This window comes from Rousettus aegyptiacus, unplaced genomic scaffold, assembly GCF_014176215.1.
Source record: "Rousettus aegyptiacus isolate mRouAeg1 unplaced genomic scaffold, mRouAeg1.p scaffold_m13_p_17, whole genome shotgun sequence".
Classification (NCBI taxonomy): domain Eukaryota; kingdom Metazoa; phylum Chordata; class Mammalia; order Chiroptera; family Pteropodidae; genus Rousettus; species Rousettus aegyptiacus.
Genome location: NW_023416292.1, coordinates 45,151,041 through 45,177,660, shown reverse-complemented (window position 1 = coordinate 45,177,660; position 26,620 = coordinate 45,151,041). Strand labels below are relative to the sequence as shown.

Sequence of the window (26,620 nt, the reverse complement as noted above, 5' to 3'; positions counted from 1 at the left end):
ATTCTGATCTTAATAGCTTCCGGATCTCCAACAGACATTAATAAACCAAAATAATAAAGAAAAATAAACACATAGCTTAACCCTCACATTTTCTTTATAATTGTTCAAAATATTAATTTCTGCACTGAATATGCACATTTACAAAGATGAACATGTATACAATCTCAGAGAAGCTGGAATGCCATTCCAACTTCATCCTCATTTTGACAGTAGACATCTCATATGTCATTATTTTCTTTAAATATCTCTAAAGATGCACAAATACCCATCACTGTGAAGTCTGAAGAACTATCCTACCTGCTTCACCTTTGGTGAGAGACAAAGGGAGAGAGAAAGCAGTTTAATAAGAACACAGAGAAATGATGCAGAGATGTCAAAGAGGGAATGAATTAAGACATCATTAATTTGACAAAAATTATTTTAGTCAACATTTATTGAAAAATATTTTATCAAGCAAAACCAGTTGCATAATTTTTGGGCCATTCACTATCATGAAAATGCTAGTACAAAATTAATTTATTATTCAAAAATTATTAAGAATTTTAAGATGGTTACAACAGCACAGGTCTCATGCCCATGCAGCTGGCCTTGAATCCAAGTTAAATTTTTGATCATGGAGAAAAATATAAATACCTGAATACTACTTTCAAATAATTGAGATTTAAAAATAGGAAAAAGAAGAAGAGCAAAAACTTTAATAATTGCCATTGTTATGCCCCGACTCATATCTCCACGAACCACCAAGAAGCCGACACCGATGCAAGAGCAAGAGGGAGTTTATTTCAGACTGGAGTCCAGACAGTACTCCGCACACCAATGCAGCAGTGAATAGGAGGTGGCCCCGAAGATGAGGCTTCAGGGGTATTTGAAAGAAAAAAACTGCAAGCACGGGGAGCAATGCCCTGGCGTTATAGGATTGGTACAACGAGCTTGACCTTTAGCGGGATTGGCTGGGTGATGGCGCCAAGGAACAAGGCGGGGAATTTGGCGAGTCATTTTCCGTAGTTGGTCTGATTGGCTGTGTCTAGGGTGGGGTGATTGTCTCCCTATCTGCAGTTATTCCGGGAACTGGCCTGTGCCTAAGATGGGGTCTTATACCTAAGATGGAGTCACCTAGGTTGTTCACCATTTAGAGTAGAAAGAGATAACTATATTTAGGAAGATCTGAAGAGAACATAAGAGATTTCAATTTAGCGATCCAGGGGAGAAATAAGAGTCTGAATCAGAATATAAAAGATCAGTAGTGGAGAATATGTGGCCAAAGCAGAAGAGAGATTGCTGGGAGATGGGGTTTGAGGACAGATTTCCAAAGGAGTTAGAATCTCTTTACAGAACAAGCTATTTTAACAAAATCATGCTTTGCTTATTGGTATGCACTCTGTTTAAGAAGAATCAGACAAGAATTTTATGTATAAGATAAAACAAATGTCATCAGAATTGGTTTAGGCTTGTTTTCCATTTCTTCAAGAATATGCTTTTGAGCCATGATTTCTTTACCAACCAGAGGTGATTTTCTGAATTCCTGGGGTCTTGGGTGTTGACTTCTGTGGAAAAGACAAGGCTGAAAAGAGCAGATACTCTGATTTGAGCTATGAGAAAAGAAGAGGATCTTGATCTTAAAGAAGGGCAATGAGAGAGAAAGAGGAGAGAAAAAAGAAGATAGAGAAAATAAAAATGAGTTAATAAGAAGTTGAAGAAACAGAACAAGAAAAGTCTCACCTCTCTTTTTTAAACCATAAGCCAACCACAACCAACATTACCAGGGTAACTATTACAGTCAAGCAGATAAATATCAGGAGGATGGAGTATCCATCTGTTTGGGGATAAATAAGGGTGTCAACCTATAAAGTACTCCCTATTCTACATTAGTTAATGCTTCTTCTTTCACAGAAGTGAAGCCTTTTAAGAGATTGTTGCTGTATTTTCTAGAGCCCTCATTTCAATTCCTCCTGAATCTATGTCCCTGATCTTCCTCTCCCTCTCTCTTTCACCAAATCATTAAGTTCTTTCTTTTCTCTTTAGTACCTCTCAACTTCTGTTTTCTTGAAATTTAATTGCTGCCATTCTTCACCTTTCTTTATTTGGATTCTTCCACTTTTATCTTCTTGTGCATAGCATTCCTATCCATTTCTCCAACTTTTCATTCATTAGCCCAAGGACTATGGGAAGACTATCCTTTCATAGCTGACCCCCAGTTTTTTCTCGCCCAAGTGGATGATTATATCATGCCTCCTAGACTACTATGTTTCATTTGACAAGCCAAGCCAGCCACCTCTCCAACTGCCACATCCAGGGTTACTTGGAGATACCATGTCCCATCATCATTGGGGATAATGTCACCTTGCTGAGTGCCCAGCAGGTGTCCAGAAAATTGCCTTTTGAGTATTTGAGGAAATCCTATCCTCACACATTGATATTAGGTGATTGAAATCTTTACATAAGAAGAAATTAAATGAAAAGAAAATAGAAGAAATGATAAAGAAAACAATATGATCATAGAACCAACAAAGCCAAAAGTTAGTTTTTGAAAAATGTATAAAATTGATAAACATTCTCAAGATAAGAGAAAGGAAGAATGAGAGAGAACAAATTTCCAAGATCTGGTATAAAGGGTACATAACCCTACAGATATAAACATGATAATAAGAAAATATTATGCACAAGAAAACAATAAATTGGACATTTGAACATTTTGGACAAATCTTTGAAAAACAGAACTTACCAAAGACAAGATAAAAAGAAATAGATCTTTTTAATATAAGTGTATTTGTTTTTTAAATTTACCAAAATTAAATCCCTTTCCACAATCACAAAAATATATTTCTTGACACATAAGGCTTCACAGGTGAATTTTACCAAATTTTGAAAAAAAGTAAAATCCTCCCTGAGAAGAGAAACAGAAAATATTTCTTGATTCACAGGACAAGGCAAAAAATCCTCAATATCAATACTTAACAATGAAATTATAAAAATAAATAATAAAATTATAAACAAAATATTATTAAACTGAATCCACATATATACACTGTGAATATGGCTGATAAGTTACAGAAATACAACTTCATCTTACCATTTGCTAACCAATAAGTGTGATTAACAAAATTAAGAAAAAAGATATAAAATATTTTATCTCAAGAAATGCAAAATAGGTATTTAAGAAAATTCAGCAGCTATCCATAATAAGAATAATAATAATAATAAATTTTCATGAATTTGAAAGAAAATGTCCTAAATCTAATTTTTTAAAAAATAAACATAGTCTATGGCTATGCTACCCTGAACAAGCCTGATCCCATCAGATCTCGGAAGCTAAGCAGAGTTGGGCCTGGATAGTACTTGGATGGGAGACCACCGAGGAAGACCAGGTGCTGTAGGTATAAAAATATAAATATAAAAAAATAATGGACTGCAAGTTGACAAGGTCTTTGCAATATGTGAGGTCAACCAAGGGTTGCCTCGACTAAATTTTTTTTATTTTTAATTAAAAAAAATAAAGTAAACGCAAACCATTTAATAGCAATTATCACAACTAATGTTAATTCCTAAATAACTCTTATCTGATATAAGTAAAAGATGAGAAAGCCAGCTGTCAATTCTATTAACCAGTTTACTGCAGTTCATAGTTAGTGCAATTGGGCAATAAAATGCAATAAAAAATTGATAAGAAACAGCTGGATTTTTCATATTTAAAGATGTCATGAGAGTATGCACAGAAAAATCCAACAGGATTTATAGAAAAAAATGTTAAACTTAATAAGTTAATTTAACATGGATACTGGGACTAAGGTCAAAATATTTTTATCTTATTTTTTGTTTAAATTAGTTTCAAGTATACAATACCTTGGTTAGATATCAATATAGTTCATAAAACGATCCCTTCAATTGCTCATATTTATTTTCTTTTTAACTCCTCTTTTTACAGAAGTCTTTTTAACATTTCTTATAGTACTGACTTGGTGGTGATGAATTCCTTAAGCTTTTCCGTGTCTGAAAAGCTCATTATCTCAACTTCCATTTTAATTGAAAGCCTTGCTGGATAGAGTATTCATGATTATAGATTCCTGTTTTGTATAACTTTAACCATTTCTTGCCAGGCCCTTCTGACTTACAAAGTTTCCATTGAAAAATCAGCAGACGTTCTTATGGGGGTACCCTTGTGAGTAACTAACTGCCTTTCTCTTGCTGCTTTTAAGATTCTCTCTTTGTCTTTGACCTTTGGCATTTTAATTATGCTGTGTCTTGGTGCTGAGCTGTTTGAATTCCTCTTGTTTGGGACTCTGTGCTTCCTGAACTTGTATGTCTAATTCCTTTGCCAGGTTGGGGAAGTTTTCTGTAATTATTTCTTCAAATAGATTCTCAATCCTTTGCTCTCTCTTCTCCTTCGGGTATCCCTATGATCTGGATAGTTTTATGTGTCATGTTGTCCCAGAGGTCTCTCACACTATCCTCTTTTTTTTTTTTTTAATTCTTTTTTCTTTTTGTTTGATTGGGTATATTCTACTACCTTGTCTTCCAGTTCGCTGATTCAGTTTTCTGCTTTATACAATTTATTGTTGAATCCTAGTCTATTCTTCATTTTAATTATTATATTCTTCATTTCTATCTTGTTCTTCTTTATGGTTTGTATGTCCATTTTTATGCTTATTATTTCTCTGTTGAGGTTCTCGTTGTGTTCATGCATTCTCCCCATAAGTTAGTTGAGCATTCTTATAACCATTATTTTAAATCTGTCTCTGGTAGATTGCTTACCTCAATTTTATTTAGCTTATTTTCTGAGGTTTTCTCCTGTTATTTCATTTGTGGCATGTTTCTTTGCCTTCTCATTTTATTATTAGTTTTCTGTGTTCATTTTTATGTGTCAGGAATATTTGCTTCATCTTTCAGCCTTGACCAGATGACCTAATGTAAAAGGTATCCTGTGTGGCCCAGTGGCACACCATCCCTGATCCCTTATGCTGGGGACTCTGGACGTGATCATTGCATGGGTTTTGTGTGATCTTCTGTTGTCATCAAGCCTTTATTGTTGTTAGCAGATTAGTAGGTGGGACTAACACTCAGGCAGACTAATTGTGGGAACTGACTGTACCCACAGGATAAGAGATGTTGTGTGCAGGCTGACCCCACTGAGTGGGATTGGCCCTAGCAGGCTTGTATACTTGCAACCACCCTTTGTATCTATCACTAATGGGACTAGTCAGGAGTTGCTCTGTTGTGGTCTGGTGCCAGCCTCCAGATGCGTAGGTTTTGTGGCCCCTTGGGAGGGGCTCCCCAGTAGGCCAAGATCAGCTGTTGCTTTTGATTGCTCTGGGATACCCAACGAGAACTACAAAGCGATCTGCAGTTGGTTGTTGTCTATGCTGGATCTATAGGTAAGTGGAAGAGACAATACTGTAGGCAGCAGTCGGTTATCCCCCATTGCTGACCTATTGCAGTTTAGTAGAGGGAACAGTGCTCCTCAAGGCCTGACACTGACTGTCAGTTGCCTATAAGTCTCTGAAACTGGATGAGCCTCTGGGTAATATGCGTGTTGGGTGACACAGGGACCCCGGAAATCTCCTGGATCTATTAAGTAAATTTCCCCCTGCCTCTGCAGTGTCAGTTGATGTACCAATGTTGTCTTTGTTGCTCCCTGTACAAGTTTCCACTGTAGCAAAGTCAGCTGCTGCCCTTTCTGGGCCTAAATGCACTACCCCAGGGCACAGTCAGCTTCCTATCAATGTGCAGCAGGCACTTTGTGTACTGGGTGGGGCAGTAGCTCAGGAAGTCAAGTGCTGTCAGACCAATACAGACCCTTGCAATCTCCTCAAGAGATATTGCATCTTGTATAGGCAGCAGTGATCTGCCTGACCCTATCATGGAAATGTGGCTCACAGTGCTGGCCACCTGCTTGGAATGGAAATGTAGCTCACAGGGCAGGCTACCCACTGAGAATGCTTGGCCCTGAATAGAAGCAGGGCTTGGCAACCATCCAGCAACAAATGCCCTGGGAAATCTGCAGGTTGGATGGGGCGGGCTGATACCCTAAGACCAGGGTTTCCTAATGGCTCTGTGGGAGGTGTCTGCACAGTTAGGTGGCTCAGTCTGAAAAATGCCCTGTAGGTGAGCTGGACTAAGGCACAATAGTGGCTGCCCTTCTAGCCCTCATTCTGGCTCCGGGTAATGCAGGCTTTCTCAGAATTAATCCCACACAAGCCTCTGACCCACCGCTGGTGTCCTGGGTGAATGTACACAGGTCAGAAAGCCTGTGTGTGGGTCCTTCAAAGGTGTGTCTAGGGATTCAATCTCCTTCCATCCCGCTCAGACAGCCAGAATCCACCCTGATTTCTAAAGTCAGGGTTATAGGAATCTCCTCTTCCCTGGGCTGGATCCCTGGGCTGGGGAGCTCCCATATGAGACCAGGATCCTCTCTCCTTCAGGAGAGCCTCTGCATCCTTGCTCTCTCTCCAAGTGATCCTCTACCGCCCGCAGGTGCTGGTCCAGCCCGATTCACAACTTTGTCCCTCTTACTGGCTTTAATGTGGCTCCTTTATACTATCAGATGTAGGTGTTACCATCAGCTGGACTTCAGGTAATTTTCCATATTGATTATTTTACATTTTGGTTGTAATTTCAATGTGGACCTGTGAGGAGACAAACCCTACTTTGACCTAATCTGCCATCTTCCATCAACTCCTGTTATATCATACTTTTATATATTAGCAAAATTCACATAGATATGCACACATTTTCACAACAACAGAAAAAAAAGTTGAAATGCCTTTGTATTTTGAGGTCAAAGATATATTTCTGTAAGTCATTTATTGGTAAATAAAGGTTTTCCAAAGTGAGAACACTTAGAGGAAAATCATAAGTTTATAATATCATCTTTCAGATTCTGTCAAGATGGAGTATAAGGTAAAGGCTGTGCTCACCTCCTCTCACAACCACATCAAAATTACAACAAAATAACAGAACAGCCATCACTGGGTGTCGCCTCAGGTCTGGCTAAATAGAAAAGTCCTACAATTGGGGACATATGTAAGGTTACCTCAAGACTAATAGGAGGGGTAGAGACTCAAAACAGCTTGATCCCACAATCACGTGTGATGGTCAAGAATCAGAAGGTGTATCTTGGCTTCAGAGCCCCCTCCACACCTAGATGAGTGAGTAGTTCCAGCTCCATGCTGGGCTTTCTAGCCCAGTGCTCTAGTGCTGGCAATAGAGGTCCCTACAACCTCTGTAGATTCTGGCTGAGTGAGATGGAGAGCTGAGGGAATCACAGAAGCTCCTCTGAAAGAGCCCTCACCCTAACTTACTCAGCGATGGACTCATTTGCTCTGAGCTCCAACGCTGGGACAGCTGCTTGAAGATTACCAGGGACATACAGAGAGGAACTGAGTTGTCTGGCTTCAAGACTATGTCTAGAGGAGTGCCTTCCTCCTGGACAAGAGTGCTGGCAGTATCCATTGTTCCTTCATTGAGCCCTGACCCCCTCCCAGCATGCAAATGCAAGGGACCATCATATCTGAGTTTCTAGCAACCCAGATAACACAGGTCACTCCACCCAGGATATTCCCTGAGACTGCCTCTCCCAACTTGTGGGCCCACCCAAGCTGCCTCCAGTAGTGTATTTCACACAAATTGCCTGCCTTGGCTCATGCTGAGGAATTTTCTAAAATCTATCAAGGGCTCGCACATCCCAAAGAAACCACATCTGGCTTCAGCATGCCCCATACCTCTTGCTGAGTAGCCCAAAGTCTGGCATTAGAGGGAGCCAGCTTCAGTTACTGGCTTGGCCTCTTGAGGCACCTATAAACTCAGCATGGCTGACAGCCATATGCAGATTGCTTTGTGACTCTTACCAGGTGGCCCTAGAGGTGCATAGGCTGCAGCTCAACCTGGCCTATAGTTGGAATCCTCCCAGGAGGCCCTTGGGCTGGCATACTCAATGGTCGGCTTTGACCAACACCAGAGCCAGAGCACCACCCAGGGCAGCATCAGAGGTGAACATACCCAAAGGGCAGACAGGACAGGCACCAAAACCTTGCTAAAGTGAATCCTTCACCATAGGGTCAGCCCTTCACTAGTTAATCCTCACAACGAATCAGCCCAAGGGGCAATCCTTCCCATTGACATGCAAACAACAAATAAGGCTCGACTATAACAGGAGAGCACACACAACCCACACAAGGGAAACACTTTGAGCGCCTCACTCAAATGACCAGAGAAGACTGTGCTGCTGGACCCCACAGAACACTCTACTAAGACTAGGAGATTTAGGAGCACTAATACATAGAAGCAAATACAGGGAGGCAGCCCAAATGAGAAGACTAAGAAATATGTCCCAAATGAAAGGATTAAACAAAGTTCCAGAAAAAGAGCTAAACAAAATGGAGACAAGCAATCTATGAGATGCAGAGTTCAAAACATTTGTGATAAGGGTGCTCAATGAACTTAAAGGAAGAGTAGATGAACTCCATGAGATCTTTAACAAAGAGAAAGAGAACATAAAAATGGAGATGACAAACATAAAAGGGAACTAGCCAGAAATGAAGAATACAATATCTGAGATGAAGAGTATATTAGAGAGAATCAACAGATTGGATGAAGTGGAAGATCGAATCAGCAATTTACAGGATGGGGTAGCAAAGGACATTCAATCAGAACAGTAACAAGATAAGAGAATGCAAAAGAATAAAAACAAAAATAGTTTAAGGGACCTCTGAGACAACATCGATCATACCAACATTTGCATCATAGGGGTACTGGAAGAAGAAAGAAAGCAAGAAATTTAAAACTATTTAAAGAAAGAATAATGAAAAATTCTCTAACCTGGTGAATGAAATAGACATACAAGCCCAGAAAGTGCAGAGTCCCAAAGAAGATGAACCAAAAGAGGTTCACTCCAAGGCATATCATAATTAAAATGCCAAGGTTAAATACAGAGAGGGAATTTTAAGCAATTAGTTATCTACAAGGGAGCTCCCATAAGATTGTCAGCTGATTACTCAACAGAACTTTGCAGGCCAGAAACGCTTGGCACAAAATATTCAAAACAATGAAAACCCATGACCTTCAACCAAGATATCATTTAGAATTGAAGGACAGATAAAGAATGGTAATAACTACATATCTATCAATAAGTACTTCAAAAGAAAAAGTATTAAATGCTCCAATCAAAAGACAGTGTGGCCAAATGTTTAAGAAAACAAGATCTTTCTGTACATATTGCCTACAAGGTATGTACTTCAGATGAAAAGACACCCACAAACTGAAAGTATAGGGATGGAAAAGATATTTCATGATGGTCCTAGAGGGTATTGTGCTGAGTGGAGTAAGTCAAATAGAGAAAGGTAAATGCCATATGATTTCATGTACATGTGTAATCTAAAGAACAAAATAAACAGATAAAACAGAAACAAACACATAGCTACAGAGAACATTTTGAGGATTACCAGATGGAAGGATTTGGGAGGAGTCAGTGAAAAGAGGGTAAAGGATTAAGAAGCTCAAATTGGTGGTTACAAAATAGTCATGGGTATGTAAGGTATAGCATAAGTAAAATAGCCAATAATATTGAAATAATTATGTACAGAGTCAGATGGGTACTGGATTTATTGGGGTGATCACTTCATGAGTTTTATAGATGTCTAATTACTATGTCATACACCTAAAGCTAATATAATATTGCATGCTGACTATAATTTAAATTGTTTTAAAATAGTATTTAAAAAGAAGAAAGAAACCACTTTTGCAGGGTGATGATTTGGGGAGGAAGGGGAATAACAAGAGCAAAGAAAACAGAAGAAGCTTTTAAGAAGCTGTTGCAAGACATCAGACACAGTAATATCAGAATTTTTGAGCAACTTAAAATTCCAAGAGTAAAAATGATATTCGAGTTCATTTAATTAAAATATCCAAAGGTAGGTCAGTCTCTAGGTTGAATTTGATTTGATCTTTGGCTATCATTTAATCATTTTGTTTCTCTTGTCAGCTTTATTCATGAGCCAGCATTACTTATGGAACAAAATTCTACAGCCATTTTGAACTTCGAAGGTAGCACATCATCCAGACAAAAAAAAGAGCCCCTCCATTTTTCAACCACCAGATATAAACTTTAGACTTAGTTGGATTGGACCAAATTAGGTCACTTATACACAATTAACTGAGTATTTTAGCAAAGGCTGGAGTTGGAGTTACAATTCTGTTCCTTATCTTAGACCTTGGTTTTCATCTGGGGTCAAATTTTAGCCCTAGGGGGCATTTGGTAGTATCTGAAGATATATTTGGTTGTTAAATCTGGAAAGGTACTGCTGATACCTAGTGAGTAGAGACAAAAAATGCTGCTAAAAATTCTACAGTGCACAAGACAGCCCTCCATGACAATGAATTATTTGGCCCAAAAGGTCAATAATGCAAAGACTGAGAAATCTTTAGATAATGGGTTCTCAAACTTAAAAGAATATATTAGAATAACCTAAAAGCTTGTTAAAATACAGATTTCTGGTCCTCATTCTTGGGTTTTCTAATTCAATAGGTCTAGAGAGGGGACTAAGAAAAAGAAATTTTATTTTTCTAACAACCCCACCCATACTATTGCTGCTGGTGCTTCATAGTCCACACTCTGAGAAACAGACTTATCAGGGCGCTAGACTATAGCTGAGTGTGTAGTCAAGCATATAACAACATGCCAACTCTATAAGATGAGGTGGAGTTTAGTGCATCCTGGAGAACTAACCCACTATGCTAATGCTCTCTATTATTTTCAGCAATTTCCTAGCCTTCCCACATCCTAACGTCCATATTGTCCTAAAATTTCCAGGTAGAGGAATTGCTTCCAGTACCCCTAGCTTCTCCAAAAGGTCTGCTTGCTCTGACCTCCCTTCTAAAGTCCTATAAAAAAAATGTATTCAAATTCTTTCCATCTCCCTTCTGCTGCTATTTTAATCAAATAAGATTATTTTTTTTAAATGTTGTTTCTAGAACACTATGGAATAAGCAAAAATGAATAAATAAAAGTAAATGTAAAACAAAGATATATCTGAATTGATATGCTACAGATCTAAATGTCCCAAGGGCATGAAATGCCCTCTTGATTTTTTGCTTGAATATTTAACAACCCTCCTGCACCATTATGCCTCATCCATCCTTCCTCTCTCACTCATTCTCACATAAAAATGAGGAGCAGGATCCCGTCCTGATGACTCTTTGTAGGTTAACTATAGTTCTAATATGGGCACAAGTAGTTTTCTTAAGAGGGGTTCAGGACATAATCAAGGAAAGCAAGATTTTTTTTTTGCTAAATGAAAAATATTTTAATAAAATGGAAATCTAGAATATTAACTATAGAGGGAAAAAAGAGGAAGGCAATGATTTTGAGAAAAGACCATTAACATAACAGTTATACCAACTCAGATCATTTTTACTGAACAGATTCATATTCGAGTTACAGATCTTGCCAGGGATCCACCTAGAGTAAGTCTTCTCTCAAAGGATTTTCAAATAGAAGAGAAATAAAAACATTAATAACTGCAATGTTGAGGGTACAGAATAAAGGGGATCTCTGTGTGATACCAGACAAGGGAGGATTACTTCCACTCTAACACTAGGGGAAGCTTCCCAGAGAAAGAAGCATCACAGATGGGCCATGAGGGTTGTTATCCAGGCAGAGAAGAGAGTTATATTTAAAAAATAGTCAACATCCCTGCAAATGCAATTATTTTAGCATAATTACAGTAACCTTACTTTGACAAATAATATTTCAGCAGAAGCAGAAAATGGTGTTTTAAAATAGGAAGCCAAAGTTCTGTCACCATTGAGTTGTATACAGATAATCCTTGACCTATGATGGGGTTACATAACAATGTATTCATTGTAAATTGAAAATATTGTATGTCAAAAATGCATTTAATTCAGCAATCCTGCTGAATATTATAGTTTAGCCTAGCATACCTTAAATATGCTCAGAACACTTACATTCGCTTACTGTTAAGCAAAATCATCTAACACAATGAACATATCATAGAGTATCAGTTGCCAACTCCCATGATCAAGTGGGAGCTGTGGTTCACTGCCATTGTCCAGCATCATGAGAGAGTATCATACCATATATCACTAGCCCAGAAAAAGATCAAAATTTAAAGTATGGTTTCTACTAAATTCTGCATCACTTTCATGCCATTATAAAGTTGTAAAATTATACTTTTACTTATTCTGAGATACATTCTTTCTCACATCTCACATCTATAAAATCTGGGTGGATTCTACTATTGATAAGATCTAATAATGAATTCACAGTTCTTAATTACTTTTATGCTGGTGTATAAATTATGATTTATTCCACACCCTATGAGAACTCTGAGTTGATCAAATATGATGATTATTTGATTAAATATGATGAGATTTACTCCTAGGTTGAAAACTTGAGATTCTGGTCTTCTGGGTATTTATTCCAAATGGTAAATGAGAAATGATGAAAACCCATGGGATCTTCTGATATGATCTGTTAAGAACACAAGCAAATTTAGCTCTTTGTAAGAGATATTTGTACACCCATCTCAAAGCAGTATTATTTACAATAGGCAAAAAGTGGAATCAATCCACATTCATTGACAGGTGAATGAATAAGTAAAATATGTTATATAAAAACAATGGAGTATTATTCAGCCTTCTTTAAAAAGGAAAGAAATTCTGTCACATGTTACATGAATCATGAGGACATTATGTTAAATTAAATAATCCAGTCACACAAAGACAAATATTGATAATTCTACTTACATGAGGTACCCAGAACAGTCAAATTTATATAAGCAGAAAGTAGAATGGTGGTTGTTAAGGTCTGGGTGAGCAAGAAATGAGGAGATGTTGTTTAAAGGGTATAGAGTTTTAGTCTTTTCGGATGTAAAAAGTGCTAGAAATTAGATGCACAAAAAAAAAATGTGAGTGTACTTAATACTACTAAACTATACATTTTTAAATGGATAAGATAATAAATTTTATGCTGTGTATATTTTACCACAATTAAAGAATAGACTTACATTAAAAAGATAGAAATTGGGGAGAAAGGGGAAAGGGTCTTTTAGAAAGAGGCTAAAGAGATGTAAATAGATAAAATAATGTAAAAGAGTGAGAAGTAGACAGAATTTTTTTAAAAAACTCACTAATGCCTCAAAAACCATAACACAAGGCATGTGAAAAGTTTCAAGGAAGGCACTATTATTGCTGAACATATCACACCAATGGAAGTGGGGTGTCCTGGAAATTGGGGGAGAACATAAGAATATCACTTCAAAATTCATTCTCTGAGCTTTTTTGCCCATTTGGGTGTCAACACTGTTATTCACCTGCTGCTGATATATGAGCATCTCTAATTTTATATTTCCTGATACCATATGTTCATATCCATCCTCTGTCTCTCCCTCACCCAATCTATAGGTCTTTTATTCTTACCTTTTATATACCTTAGGCATCTTCAGTCTCTCTCTCTCTCTCTCTCTCTCTCTCTCTCTCTCTCTCTCTCATCTCTCTCTCAGTCTTTCTGTATCTCTCATCTCCCTCTCTCTTTCCATTAAGTCTCATTATTTTTCTAGTACCTCCCTCTATGCCTGAGGATCATCTTCTTCCATTTACAGCTGGGCCCCAGTTCTTTTCCACCCCAGTAAAGGATAATGTCTTGGTCTCCTAGACTGCTATGCTTTACTTTGCAATTCAGACCAGCTGTCCCCACAGCCACAACATCTAGGATTACTCAGAGATACTATGTCTCATCACCTTTGGGAAGGATGTCACTTTGCTGAGTTCCTGGCTGCTCACAATCACCTCTCATCCATATTACCCAGTCGGGTTTTGGGTAAAATCCTGAGACATGACACACCAGAAACAGAAAGCCAGGCCTAGGACTGGGTCCACTTTAAAGCCAGGCTTTGGGCTTTACTGTAGCAGGGATGAGAAGGGACAGTCAGATTATGGCTTTAATCTAGAGCATAGGGGCTCAAAAACCCATAAATTTGGACAGTGACCCCTTCCACTCTTTTGGAAAACAAATCATTTATTGATCAAACCTCTCTCTTCTTATTTACCTTCTACTCTTGAATTTAAAGAAGGTGATGGAAAGTGAAATTAAAAAGTCTTGAAGAGAGAACAAGACTAACCTTGCCTCTGTAGTTCTGCCTTCCCTACATTGAGAATACCTAAGAGATATCGAGGGCAGGTTTCTAAGAGGAGCTTCTCTATGGTATCACAGATACCTTGGTACTGAGTGTGCTCTGCCCTGCTGCCGCTCCCTGGGACAGGCACACGTGACTCATTCTTCAAGCTCAGGAAATTCAGTCCTCCTAAAGCTCCCCTCAAGAAGCATACTGTGGCCTCCCCAGAATGCAGCTCACAGCCTGCGTTGCCTTGGATCTCAAAGGGGTGTGGATAGAAGGAAACCAGAGAAAAGGTTATTAAATATAAACAAGAAAGAGAAGGACCTAGGATGTTGGGGGAGAAAAGTCTGAGATGTGAAATGATGAGCCATCAACCAACTCAGTACCATTGTATGCCGCATAATGACATTTCAATCAGCAATAAACCACATGTACAATGAAGCTGAAAAATTCCTATTGCCTAGTGACACTGTAGCCATCATAACATCATAGTACAACACATTGCTTGCATATTTGTGGTGACGCCAGTGTAAACAAATCTACTGTGCTACTAATTGTATAAAAGTAAGAACATATAATATGTATGGTACATAATACATGATAATGATAATAAATGACTGTTACCAGTTTATTTATTTACTATATTTTTAAAATTATTTTAGAGTACACTCTTCCTACTTATGAAAAAAAAAACCATTTGCTGTAAAACAATGTGCTGTGTTACACTGGCAGTGACCTCATACATCTCATGTGTCTCTTGATTGCATTAGTTTCTCTTGTGCTTGATTTTATCCCACGTTATTTTATATAGTTACATGCTGTACAGGTTTGTAGCCTAGGAGCAATAGGCAATGCTATAAAATCTAGGTGCATAGTAGGCTATACAGTCTAGGTTTGTGTAAGTGCACACTATGATGTTTGCACAATGATGAAATCACCTAACAATACATTTCTCAGAACATATCCCTGCCATTGAGTGGTTCATGACTGTATTTCAGAGACTTTTCAGAAAAAAGAGCATAGGGGAGAAGTTTGCATGTCACAAATGGTAGAGAATGGCTGTCATAATGAGGAACAATGAGTAAGAAGGGAGAAGAGGCGCAAAGTGTGAGAATAAAGCACAAAATTCTAGGGTGAACAGGAAAATTAAACTGAGAAGAGGGATCAAGCAGGAGATGCTTGAGGAGATGGATTCGAGGAGGAGGAAGTCACACTTTAGTTCACTTAAGCACAGTATAAGAAAAGAGGGTTTCTTGTTTGAGGTTTGAGAGAGAAAAATTATACACAAACAAACCAGGATATGGTTACAAAGGGATATCTTTATCTATCAGACAAGACTATAGGAAGCAGGAAAAATCTGGAATGAAGTCTGAGTGGGAGACTACTTTAAAGAAGTGTGTACATGCAGTTGGGTAAAGTGAGAGGAGCAGTGAAAGATCATGGGGGATAGTAGCCTAAATCAGGAGGAAGAAAAAATTCAATGAGAAGCTCCCCAGATCCAAGGACTGCATTCACATTTATCTGGAATTCACTAACATAGTCCTGTATTACCTGAATGAATCCAATTAAATAGTCTCGAAATAGCTTCTCCAGCTCAGTCACCTCCTCATAACTGAAGTTACCCTTGGACCAGAGCTTCAGGAAAATAGCAGTGCCTGAGCCATACATGAGTCTTCAAATCATGCAGCCAGCTTGAGCCTTGATTTTGTGTCCAGGTGCTGTTGACAAAGGATAATAGGTGGATGACGTGGAAAGAGGTTGACCCCAGGAAAGCTGTGGGTAGTAGAAGGATAAAAAAGTGAGAAGAAAAGGAGAACCAGGAGGGGATATTTTTTTAAAAAAATGAAAACAGAAAAGATCCAGAGCAAAAGAACCCGAAGTCTGAAGAACAAAATAAATTCTGAGACAATTGCCTGTGCAGGGCTTCAGGCTCCATCCCCAGCCTGCAGAACGAGAGGAGGGCTGGATACAGGAGGACCCAGACCCATAGGGGTAAGTGCAGCATGCTTTTATTCAGACCCCCTACACCCATGCTGGGGGCTGCCAGAGTACTCTTACCATCCTCATTGTCACCACCCGAGAAGGGAACTGCTAGAAACTGTAGCGACAGAGGCAGCATTTCACTGGGAGATAGAACTTCTGACTCCTAAGAGCTCACAAATGATCTCTAATTTCAGTAAACCTTTTTCTCAATACTCTATAGAGACTCCTCTCTCTTCCAAATAACAAATCTTCTCCTCATCCACATTACACATCAGAGAAAAGCTGTACCTCCCCCAGCCTTGGGCTTCCCACTCTGCGTCTCATTTGCACTCTAGCCCTTGATTTCTAGACATTTTTTAAATCTCCCTGGCTTCCAGTTGTTCTTCCTGATCTCAGCTTTATTCATACTTATAAACTTGAAAAAACTCCCATCTGATCCTGAAAGGTTATTTCACCTCTCCAATCATTTATTGCAGCATCTGTTAAATATTAAACAATTGTTCTGCTTCTAGCTTGCTTTATTCTAGAAAGATTCTTTTGGTTGACCCACTCAACTTGACCTTCCTCCTCATAGTCTTCTCTTCTCTAGCACTCTATCATTACCTCTTCCCCACATTCCCAGTGGCTCGTCTTCCCTCATCCCCATGTCTGGTCTCCCTAATCCCACATTCTTGATTACGTGTGTGTACGTATGTGTGTATGTGTTGACGATCATTTACAAAAAAAAAAAAAAAAGAGCATTTAAAATATTGTCTAGAGAGCGTACTGATTTTTTTGCAATTAAACTCAATTTATATTTCCTAACATGCCAGAGTTACCACAAGATGGTGGATTTCTCAATTCAGATAGGAAAGGTAAGAGGTAGAGGAAAGGGAAGATTGTGGTTAGTCATTTCACTCACCACATTTTGTTTATTATAAAGCAATAACACATTTGTACACATAATAAGATACATATTTTGATAAATTTTTACAAGTATAACCAACATGTAAGGCAAGCTATAGAATTTTTTATCACCCTTTACAGTAGTCACTCCCATCCCCCAACGCGTGCATGCGCGCGCACACACACACGCGCGCGCACACACACACACGCACACACACACAGAGGCAATCACTGATTTCTGTCATCATAGTTTAGTTTTGCTTGTAAAATACAAAATAAAACATCAACAACAAAATTAGCCTGGACTACAGTGATACAAACCCAAATGCCAGAATCAAATGTGATAAATATTTCAGTTTATAATCCAAACAAAATTGTCTTATGACATAGCAAGTTTTGAGAAGGAAAATTACATTTGCTACTAGTATATGATATTCTTTTCGGTAAGTCTTAACCACTGAAGGTTTGAGTAACAAATCTTCACGAGACAAGCAAAACTTTGAAAGTTATGTGTAGCTTCAGCATATGTCAAAATTAACTTTTTGTAAAAAGTTTATAAGCAATAGAACCTCTTTCTCCTTATGTAATATCTCACAGCCTCAATCTACATTTGGGCCTTTCCTATCACCAAATAAACCATTATAAAGTGAGCAGTGATCTCATTTTCTCACTAAAAGTTTAGAGCTACTTATCTTATGATGTCATATATTTTCTTTCAGTATGCTTTTGGCAGGGTTCAGTATTTAGCATCCACTGAGTAAAATATTTGGACTCTAATCATTGTTGGCTTTAAGTATAATTCTTGGATTTTCTCTAATCAGGAAAAAAAAATGACAAATTTGTACATGTCTACATATCATCTATTAGAAATGTGGTAGTAAATCGTTCCAAGTATAAAGAGTTTTCACTGATTCTATTTATATATATAAGAAATGGAAAAATAAGTAATGTTAACATTCTCTATTCTCAGAAATAAATTGTTCACATTATTAAGAGTAGCTTTCATCTAAGATTATCACTGCCTCATTGTAAAGTCCAGAATTACTATCTTCATTCCAAAGCATATAAATCTAAATAATATTCTCATAATTCAAGACATGATATAATCTATTCACTTTTAGTATAACAGTCACAGACAATGGCAGAGACTTAATATTACCTGCCTTTAATGTTAACATCCATTTTTTCTTTGTAAACCTTGAGTTTTGAATAGAACTCCCAAGATTCAGTTTATTTGTTATACTGTAGATTCACCAACATGAACACATTTTAAGAACTTAGTTTTGTGCAAACATAATAAGTAGGTTAATTCTCCCACATGCCAAATATACCGCTGACAGTGACGTGGCAGTGATAGAGAGGTAAAGCAGTTAACCTTGAAAATGATGTCAAATGGATCAATGTGAGTGCCCAGCATCTTAGTGTGCATTCAAAGATAGATGTGCTCTGAGAATCAAAAAGCACTAGAGAGTCTGAGAACTGCAACCCCATTTCAGGGAGTCAGACAATTAAAAATACACTGGTACTCACTATACCTTTGTCAACACTATTATTATCTAAAGCTTGGCTGCAAACCTGACTATAGGCACTAAATACACTCACTAGGACATGAAGATGATGGGCTAAAAGAGGAGCATTTAAAACTTAATTTTTACACAAGCCATTCCACACTAATACCATAAAGACTACTCTTTCAAATGTCTTCTATCCCCTAAACACAAGCTTGACTGGAAACAAATGTTTCAAAAATTCATATTACTCCAATCAAGAGGCTCAGAAGACAAGGTCCTGACTTTCCTGGTAAAAAGTAGAGTGAGCGAGTAGGAATTAAAACGTAAAAATTTACCTCTGATTCCCCCAAGTTCTCAACAATAAGAAATACAACAAATACCTTAACATTCCACCCCAAAGGTAAAGAAGACAAACACCTTAGATCCAAAAGTGAGATTTCTGGAGCCCTGAGGTCAACAGAGGACCTTCCACTAAAGTATAAGGTAGCAGCTGCTCAGTTGAGGACTGCTACTCTATGCAATCCCATGCAGTCTGAGCAATGGTCGTAGTACCTAAAGAGATAAATTAAGCAGAGGAAACTGAAGCAAGTGAGTTGCCTATGGTATTACTTTTTTGTTAATTTTGTGATTTTAACTAAGTAATAAAATTTAACAATAGATTCACAATGACACATTTTGACCTACTTATACATTTTATGCACTTATTCATTTTATCAACAGTATTTATTGAGTATTTATTGAGTGCCTACTGTTACTACCTGTAGTGGCTCTGTACTACCTCTTCACCTTCGAAATTCTCATCACTTATCCCACCTTATCCCAAAATTGGAAATTAGTGCACAGACTATTTTTTTTAGCTCAGGAACCTTAATTAGTTTAATTTTGTCCAGGATCCATTGATACTTCAGAGTTGGAAAGAACCTCAAAGTTGATCTGTAAGGGACATATTTCCAGTGAAAATTTATGTTCCTCTTCAATTATTTAGAGACATTTACCTTTAAGATAGTCTGATGGGCAAAACAACTACATTTTTGTCTTATTGATTCTTTAATCCAAACTGTTTGGAGGTTTGAGGTTTGTTTGTTGGTTTGTTTTTAAATTGCAATACTCTTATAGGTTTGTTTGTTTGTTTATTGCTATTGTCTAACTTAAGAGTGCATATAGAATGGTCCATATGGGCCTCATAAACGAAAAGTAGATAAATGTCCAAGTACCTCTGGATTCAAAATTATAGTGTCAAATTCTACTTTATTGTTTTCTTGCATCTATTGTTGATGAGGAAACTTCGATCACGCTATTTGGTATTCCTTTGTAGGCAACTTTTTCTCTTCAAAGATTTTCTACCTTTTCCTCCATTCTCTTCTAATGAAACATCTTATCCTTAGACTCTGGAATTTCATATTATGGTGTGAATATCTCACAGTTACTTACTTATTTTTTATTGAGGTGAAATATAGCATAAAATTAGTCATTTTAAAGTTTACAATTTAGTGGCATTTAGTACCTTATAATGTTGTGCAACTACGAGGTCTAATACTTTCCAAAACATTTTTAGGACCCCAAAAGTATATTCCACACCCATTAAGCAGTCACCCCTCCCATTTCTCCTCCACCCCACATCCCTCTTAACTGATACTCTTTCTGTCTCCATGGATTTACCTATTCTGGATTTTTCATATAAATGAGATCATAAGATATGTGTCCGTTGTGTCTGATTTATTTCACATAATGATTTGAGGTACATTCAAATTGTCTCACGTATCACTCATTCTTTTAGTGGTTGAATAATATTTCATTATATGTATATAGCACATTTTGTTTACTCATTTATTACTTGGGGGACATTTGGGTTGTATTCCTATGATTATTTACTATTGTGGATAGTGCAACTATGATTATTTGTTTAAACATTTGTTTTTAATTGTTATGTGAATATTCTTAGAAGTGGAATTGCTAGGTCAAATGGTTAACTCAATGTTTAAGTATTTAAGGAACTACCAAACTTTTCTGTAGAAGCATTGCCATTTGATAGTCCCACTAGCAACACGTGAGTGTTGGAATTTTATATAGAATAGATAGATGATGATGGTGACAATGATGATGATGATGATGATGATAACGATGATAGATAGATAGATAGACTGATAGATGATAAATACTATGTCAGGAGTAAAAACTAATAAAAGTTTTAAATGTGTGTTTGTTAACTAACAAAATAAAACAAACTGAATGTGTATTAAAAATAATATCCTTAATAATCCCCCCAAAATATAGTGAGGATAGTGACTTTGTAGCTATTTAAACATTTTTAAATAGTTTTGAAATTCTCTTTAACATCTGACTTACTAGAAGATAGCTGTATTTTATATCTGGTTTTGAATACAACCTGATGCAATAGTATGTGCGATATTATATAGCCTCTGGAAAACAATGAACACTAAAATAACATCTTAGTATTGTTTTTTTTTAAGATAAATATCACGATGAACCATATTTATGCTTCTGATTCAAGTTTCGAACTACAGAGTTTTACTCATCTATCTCATATCAATTTCTCTCATGCAATAATTTTTGTTCCAAATATGTCAACACTTAATCCCACTAGACACTATATCCCACCAAACTATATATGCATGATAGTCTCAGAGTAACACTACCATCAACAATATAATTACCGAAAAACAATTAAAAATGTATTTTCTGATACTAGAGTATATTCCCCGGAGATAAGCAAATTGTTATGCTTCAAAGTCAATTGAAACAGTCCCTGACTTATGATATGTCACCAACTTGTTAAGTAGTTATTTTCATTTTGCATTTGCTATCAATTTTTAGGAACCGAAACTCTTGTTTTCTTGATTTATAATGTTACAAAAAGTCTGCATGGTGCAGATAATCCAGAATGGCAGAGTAAGGAGCTCCAAAAAATCCTTTCCCCAAACATTAAAAATAATATTGGACAAAATTTTCAAAATAAACCACTTCAGAATTCTGGAAAGTGACCAAAGATACACAGCAGATTGAGAAGTGCTTATTCAAGAACTACCTGAATCTCAGCAAAAACAATGGTGGCAAGTTAACCTGGGACTGCTCTTATCCCTCTTCTGACTTGGCAGTAACCTGGAGTGCTCTTATCCCTCCTTTGACTTGGTGGCAGTCTTGCTGTTACAGAAGGTGTACACAATCTGGAAACACATAGAGAGGTCTGATGCCCGGGGAAATTGTAGAAAACAATAGCAATTGATGACAAAAATCAATGGTCAATATTATAGCTGCCTGACGCCGTAAATACTAATTGAAGTGAAGAAGAGACTGGCCAAAAATTAACAAAGATATTTGGGAAATGAGATGGCCATAGTGGACTTTGATAAGCTTTCGCTTGTTTCCAGAAGTTTGAAAGATTCACACATACTAAGGAGACATCAAAGAGGGCAACAATATGTTCTTAAACCTGGCCAAACATGAGACTTGTGCAGTGTAAAAGCAGACACCAGGGCACATTTGCAAACTGCTTGAATGATAAATGTGTGCTCTAATTCACACATATTCCTTCAGCAAAAAATGGAAACCTTACCAGTCTAAGGTGTATAGGCACAACCTCTGACTAATCATTGGCTATCACTATGCTATGTTGACTTAGGAGTGACCCCAGGAAGCCAGAGAAGAGACAGAATGAAGAAACAAAGAAAGCAGTGGGAGTGGAGAGGTGAGAAGAGGGAGGGAAGGAGAAAGTGGAAGAGAATAGGAGAGAAAAAGAGAGGGAGAAAGAAAGAAAGAGAGAGGGGGGAGGAAAGAAAAGAGGAAGGAAATAAAAAAGTTCTATATAGTTTTTTAAAAAGAAGCAGAACCAATAGTGGTTACAAACTGCAAGGCAGCCAGTATCTACAGAGCTTGTCCAAGCAGATAACTAAACAAACAAACAAACAAAACCACAAAAAGCCAAACAATAATAATGGCTTTATTTGAAGAGCTTCAAACTAGAAACAAACCAAATAACCATCAAAGAGTGAATCAAAAAAAATTATAGGATATTTATACATGGAGTTCTATTGAGCAATAAAAAGAATAGACAACAAATATACACATAAGCAACATGAGTGACTTATAACTATATACTGGTGGGGGGAAATGCCAAATACAAAGAATACATAGAGTTTATTCCATTTTAATAAAATTATAGAAAAAATAAATGTAAGCTTAACGAGCACAAAGCATTCAGTAGTTGTTAGGATGCCCAGGTGGCAGTGAGTTTAATTATAAATAAGTATGAGTATGAAGGGTATCAGGGTAATAGAAATGTTCTACATCTTAAGTGTAATCATATTTACATGGATATATACATTTGTCAAAAAGAATGAGACTGTATACTTAAAATAGATGGACTGCATTATATGTAAATTATACATCCATAAAGTTGATTCAAAATTTAAAAAACATGTGACCAGTGAAAAGGACATGGGAAGACTGAAGAAATAAACATTGCAACTCAGGTAGGTAGTACAATCTTGGTTTGTTTTCTCCCCCACCAGTTTACAAGTTGTATGTGCCTGTCTCATACTTAGTACTTAACAAATATTACTTGAATTAGTAAGTAGAACTTAAAAGGAACCAAAGTCTAGGGAAGGATATCATAGACAGCACCACCCTTTGGGAGATGTGTCTTCTGTTTACATGCCTTGCCTTGATTCCACACTAATTCTGAGGACCAGCTCTCTTTCTTCTTTTTCTTCATCATTCAGTGAAACTCCACTCCCCTTCGCAATGGCCTCTACACTCTATCTCCCTTTGTGTTTGAAACAAGTAGAAAAGAGTTAGCTCACTGTGTTTAGAAAATAAAGGTGGCAAGGGGCAAAGCTGCATTTTTCTTTAATGGTGGAGGGAGAACATAAGGAAGGAAAAAGAGTGGGAAATTTACAGGCCAAGTGAAACACATTTAATCATGAAGGGAAGCATTAATATTTCAAATACGACGACAATGTCAGGAATGAATATAATAAAAAAGAGTATCAATACGACAGTTAATCCAACTTGCATATGTTTTTATTTGTTTTGATTTGATTGTCACTAAACAAATATTACATACAGAAAGGCACCATTGCCATGATCATGTCCTAAAAGAGTTAAATATTGTAAGAGGAAGAAAGACCTAAGTAACTGTAATGCAGGGTAAAAAGTGATGTGTGCATTTAGGAGAGTATGGTTGAACTGCTATCTGGGTACACCTGAGGGATTGCTTCCTATTTATAAAACAGGAAAGAAGCATCAGGAATGTGCTTTGAAGTTTGAGAACTACTGAACAATAAAAATTACAAGGAAGGTGCTCCACACAGAGTTACAAAAATTAAATTAGCTTGCATTAACAAATGATTATAAAGCAGAAACAGGGAAAAATACGATTTAAGTGGAAAATAGAAAGGATGGCATCGCTCTGTTGTCCTAGGCTCCTGTCTCTTAAGTTCTCATTACAAAGGGAAAGATGCAGTAAAGAATCTCACGGAATGTCTTCATGTGAGCCGAGAAAGAAGAAAAATGGGGAGAAACTCTAGATAAATCGAAAGCAGTATTTGGGGATAAGAGGGAGTGGTCAAGAGACAAAAGCTAACACAGGTAAACATGAGAATATGAAATTGGGAAACAATGAAGAAATAAAAAAACTCACTAGGGTTTCTTAAAACCAAAATACAAAGACTATCAAAAAGATTTAGGGGTGCTATCACTGCCAAGAGGACCAAATTAATGGAAAGCTAATGTCCTGTGAATATTGGAGAGACACATGGATATCATTTTAAACCAAGTGCCAATTCTACTTTTTTGATTTTCCTATCTTATATGTGCATTGGGTATGAGTTCCATTGGTCATTCTATTTAGTTACTTTATTCCCATCTCTGCTCAAGGATGGCTTCTTCATTTCCCCCTAAATCTCTTACATCTGAATGCCCTTCGTGTTTTATTTCTACTATCCTGGAATAACCTGTATTCGATTCTTCTTGATATCGCTCTACCTAGTTATGGCATCATGAAGCTTTCCTCTGCACTACCTCTAAGCTCAAGAACTACCTTCTCACACTTACAAATTCAATCATACTTACCCCAGCAGAGAATGATGTCCTGGTCTCCTAGATTGCCATGCCTCACTTGGCAAGACAAGCCTGCTGCCTCCTCAGCCTCCACAGTCAGGATCACCTGAAGTACTATGTCCCATCAATGTTGGGTGAGACATCACCTCGCTGAGTGCCTGAATGCTCCTGTTCACCCCACACCCACATCACCCAAATAGGCTTTGAGTAGAATCTGGAGACATGACACACTAGCAACAGCTGACTAGAACCAAGCGTGAGGCTACTGGACAGCCAGGACTCTGGCCTCCCTGCAGAGGGCATAAAAAATATTCAGATAAGGACTCAAACAACTAAGGGCAGAATTATCTACATTAATATACACATATTAGCTTCGTCTAGGAACATTTTGCCCAGCAACCCGCTCCTTCTTGAACTCTGCTTTTTTCTAACTATGAAGGAAGTGATGGAAAGGGGCAAGACTTGTACAGAAAAATCTTAGAGGAGGGGCTGAACTAATCTTTTCTCTGGATATCCACCTTTCCTGCATAGGGGAGACCCGAGACAAATTGGGAGCAGGTGTTTCCTATGAGGCCATGCACTGTTTCCTTGATGTTTTCATACTGATTGATTAGATAGCAGACATTATGGGCTCTACTCTAACCCTCTGGAAATGGTACCCATGACATGTTTTGGAAACTCAGGAAATTTGATCCCTGATAAGCCACCTGAAAGAAACCTTTTGCAGGGTCTCTGGAATGCAGCTCACAGCTCGCTGTCACCTGTAATTCAAAGGGATCTGGGAAAAGGGGAAAGAAGAAAAACCAATTAATGAAAAACATGAGAGAAACTATATAAGAAACCGGTCTTATAAATAAGTGGAATGAGAAGAAAGTATTATATGGGTGTGAGTTGAGCCAAAGATGCATTTGATCAGGAGAAAAGAAAGAAAGAAAGAAAGAAAGAAAGAAAGAAAGAAAGAAAGAAAGAAAGAGAAGAAGAAAATGGTGAGATGGAGAAGGGAACCTAAGAGATAAATCTGAAGAAGTTTGGGGAAATGATAGGGGAGGTGCATGATATAAGATGGTGGGGGCAGGTAGACGAACCCATGCCATGTGAGGGAAACTGAATGGAGAAAGAGATCAGATTTTAAGGGAGTCTAGCACAGAGTGGTAAAACTGTGTGCCTCTGGATTTTAGGCCATAGAATGGGGACCACGGGGAAAGATATTTTAAAAGCACAGGAAAAGGGGGCCAGAAGAAGACAGAGTCCATGAGATCCTGTGGAGTCAACATCTGGAATAACCCCCAAGATATTTATGCATGAAGATTTTTATGGTGGGATAAGAATAATGGGAAATGATCCAGAAAGGTATGAGAATGTTTCCCACAAATAAAACCATTCGAAGATCCCCAAATTCAGTGTGTTGACCTTGTATTCAAATTGTAATTGACTGGTGTAGTCTTGAATCTCTGAATTCAGACTTAATCCAATGAAATAGTCATGAAATAACAGCTCCTCATTGGCTGATGTTACCCTTGGACCAGATGAACAGGAAGATTATTGTGTCATGTTCACTCTTCCAGCCATGAGTTTGTAGCTTGTTTAGCCAAATTGAGCCCTGATTTTGTGTCTAGGATTGGTTGGCAAAGGATAAGATCTGGATGAGACAGGAAGAGATGTGTTCCTGGACCACTATGAGTGGTAGAAGATCAGGTAGTTTTTTTTTTTAAAGAGGTAAACAGGAAGGAGAGAAAATAGAAAATTAACCAGTTACTAGAGAGGGAGAGAAACATAATGATTAGTTTAACAAGGATATTTTTCTGGCACAGAACCCCATTCTCCACCACCATCCTTCAAAGGGGAAACTGGACCTGGAGACAGGACTCCTCAGATTGTAAGCACTCTAGCATCCTTAAAATCCAGATTCATCTTGGGACAGTTCACCACCCTGAGAGATGTTCTTAGTGTCTGCATTGTCACCACCTGACAGAACACTTAACATTGCAGTTTGCAAAAACGGCATGCCATTGCAGATGTTTCTTTTTTCCTGTCTCT

The 26,620-nt window shown here is 37.6% G+C and overlaps 2 pseudogenes; one reads left to right on the top strand and one right to left on the bottom strand.

The window, feature by feature from the left end:
* Window positions 1–1,431: 1,431 nt before the first annotated feature.
* Window positions 1,432–16,755, bottom strand: LOC107499720 (annotated as a pseudogene).
* LOC118613203 lies at window positions 3,259–3,377 on the top strand (annotated as a pseudogene).
* Window positions 16,756–26,620: the final 9,865 nt, after the last annotated feature.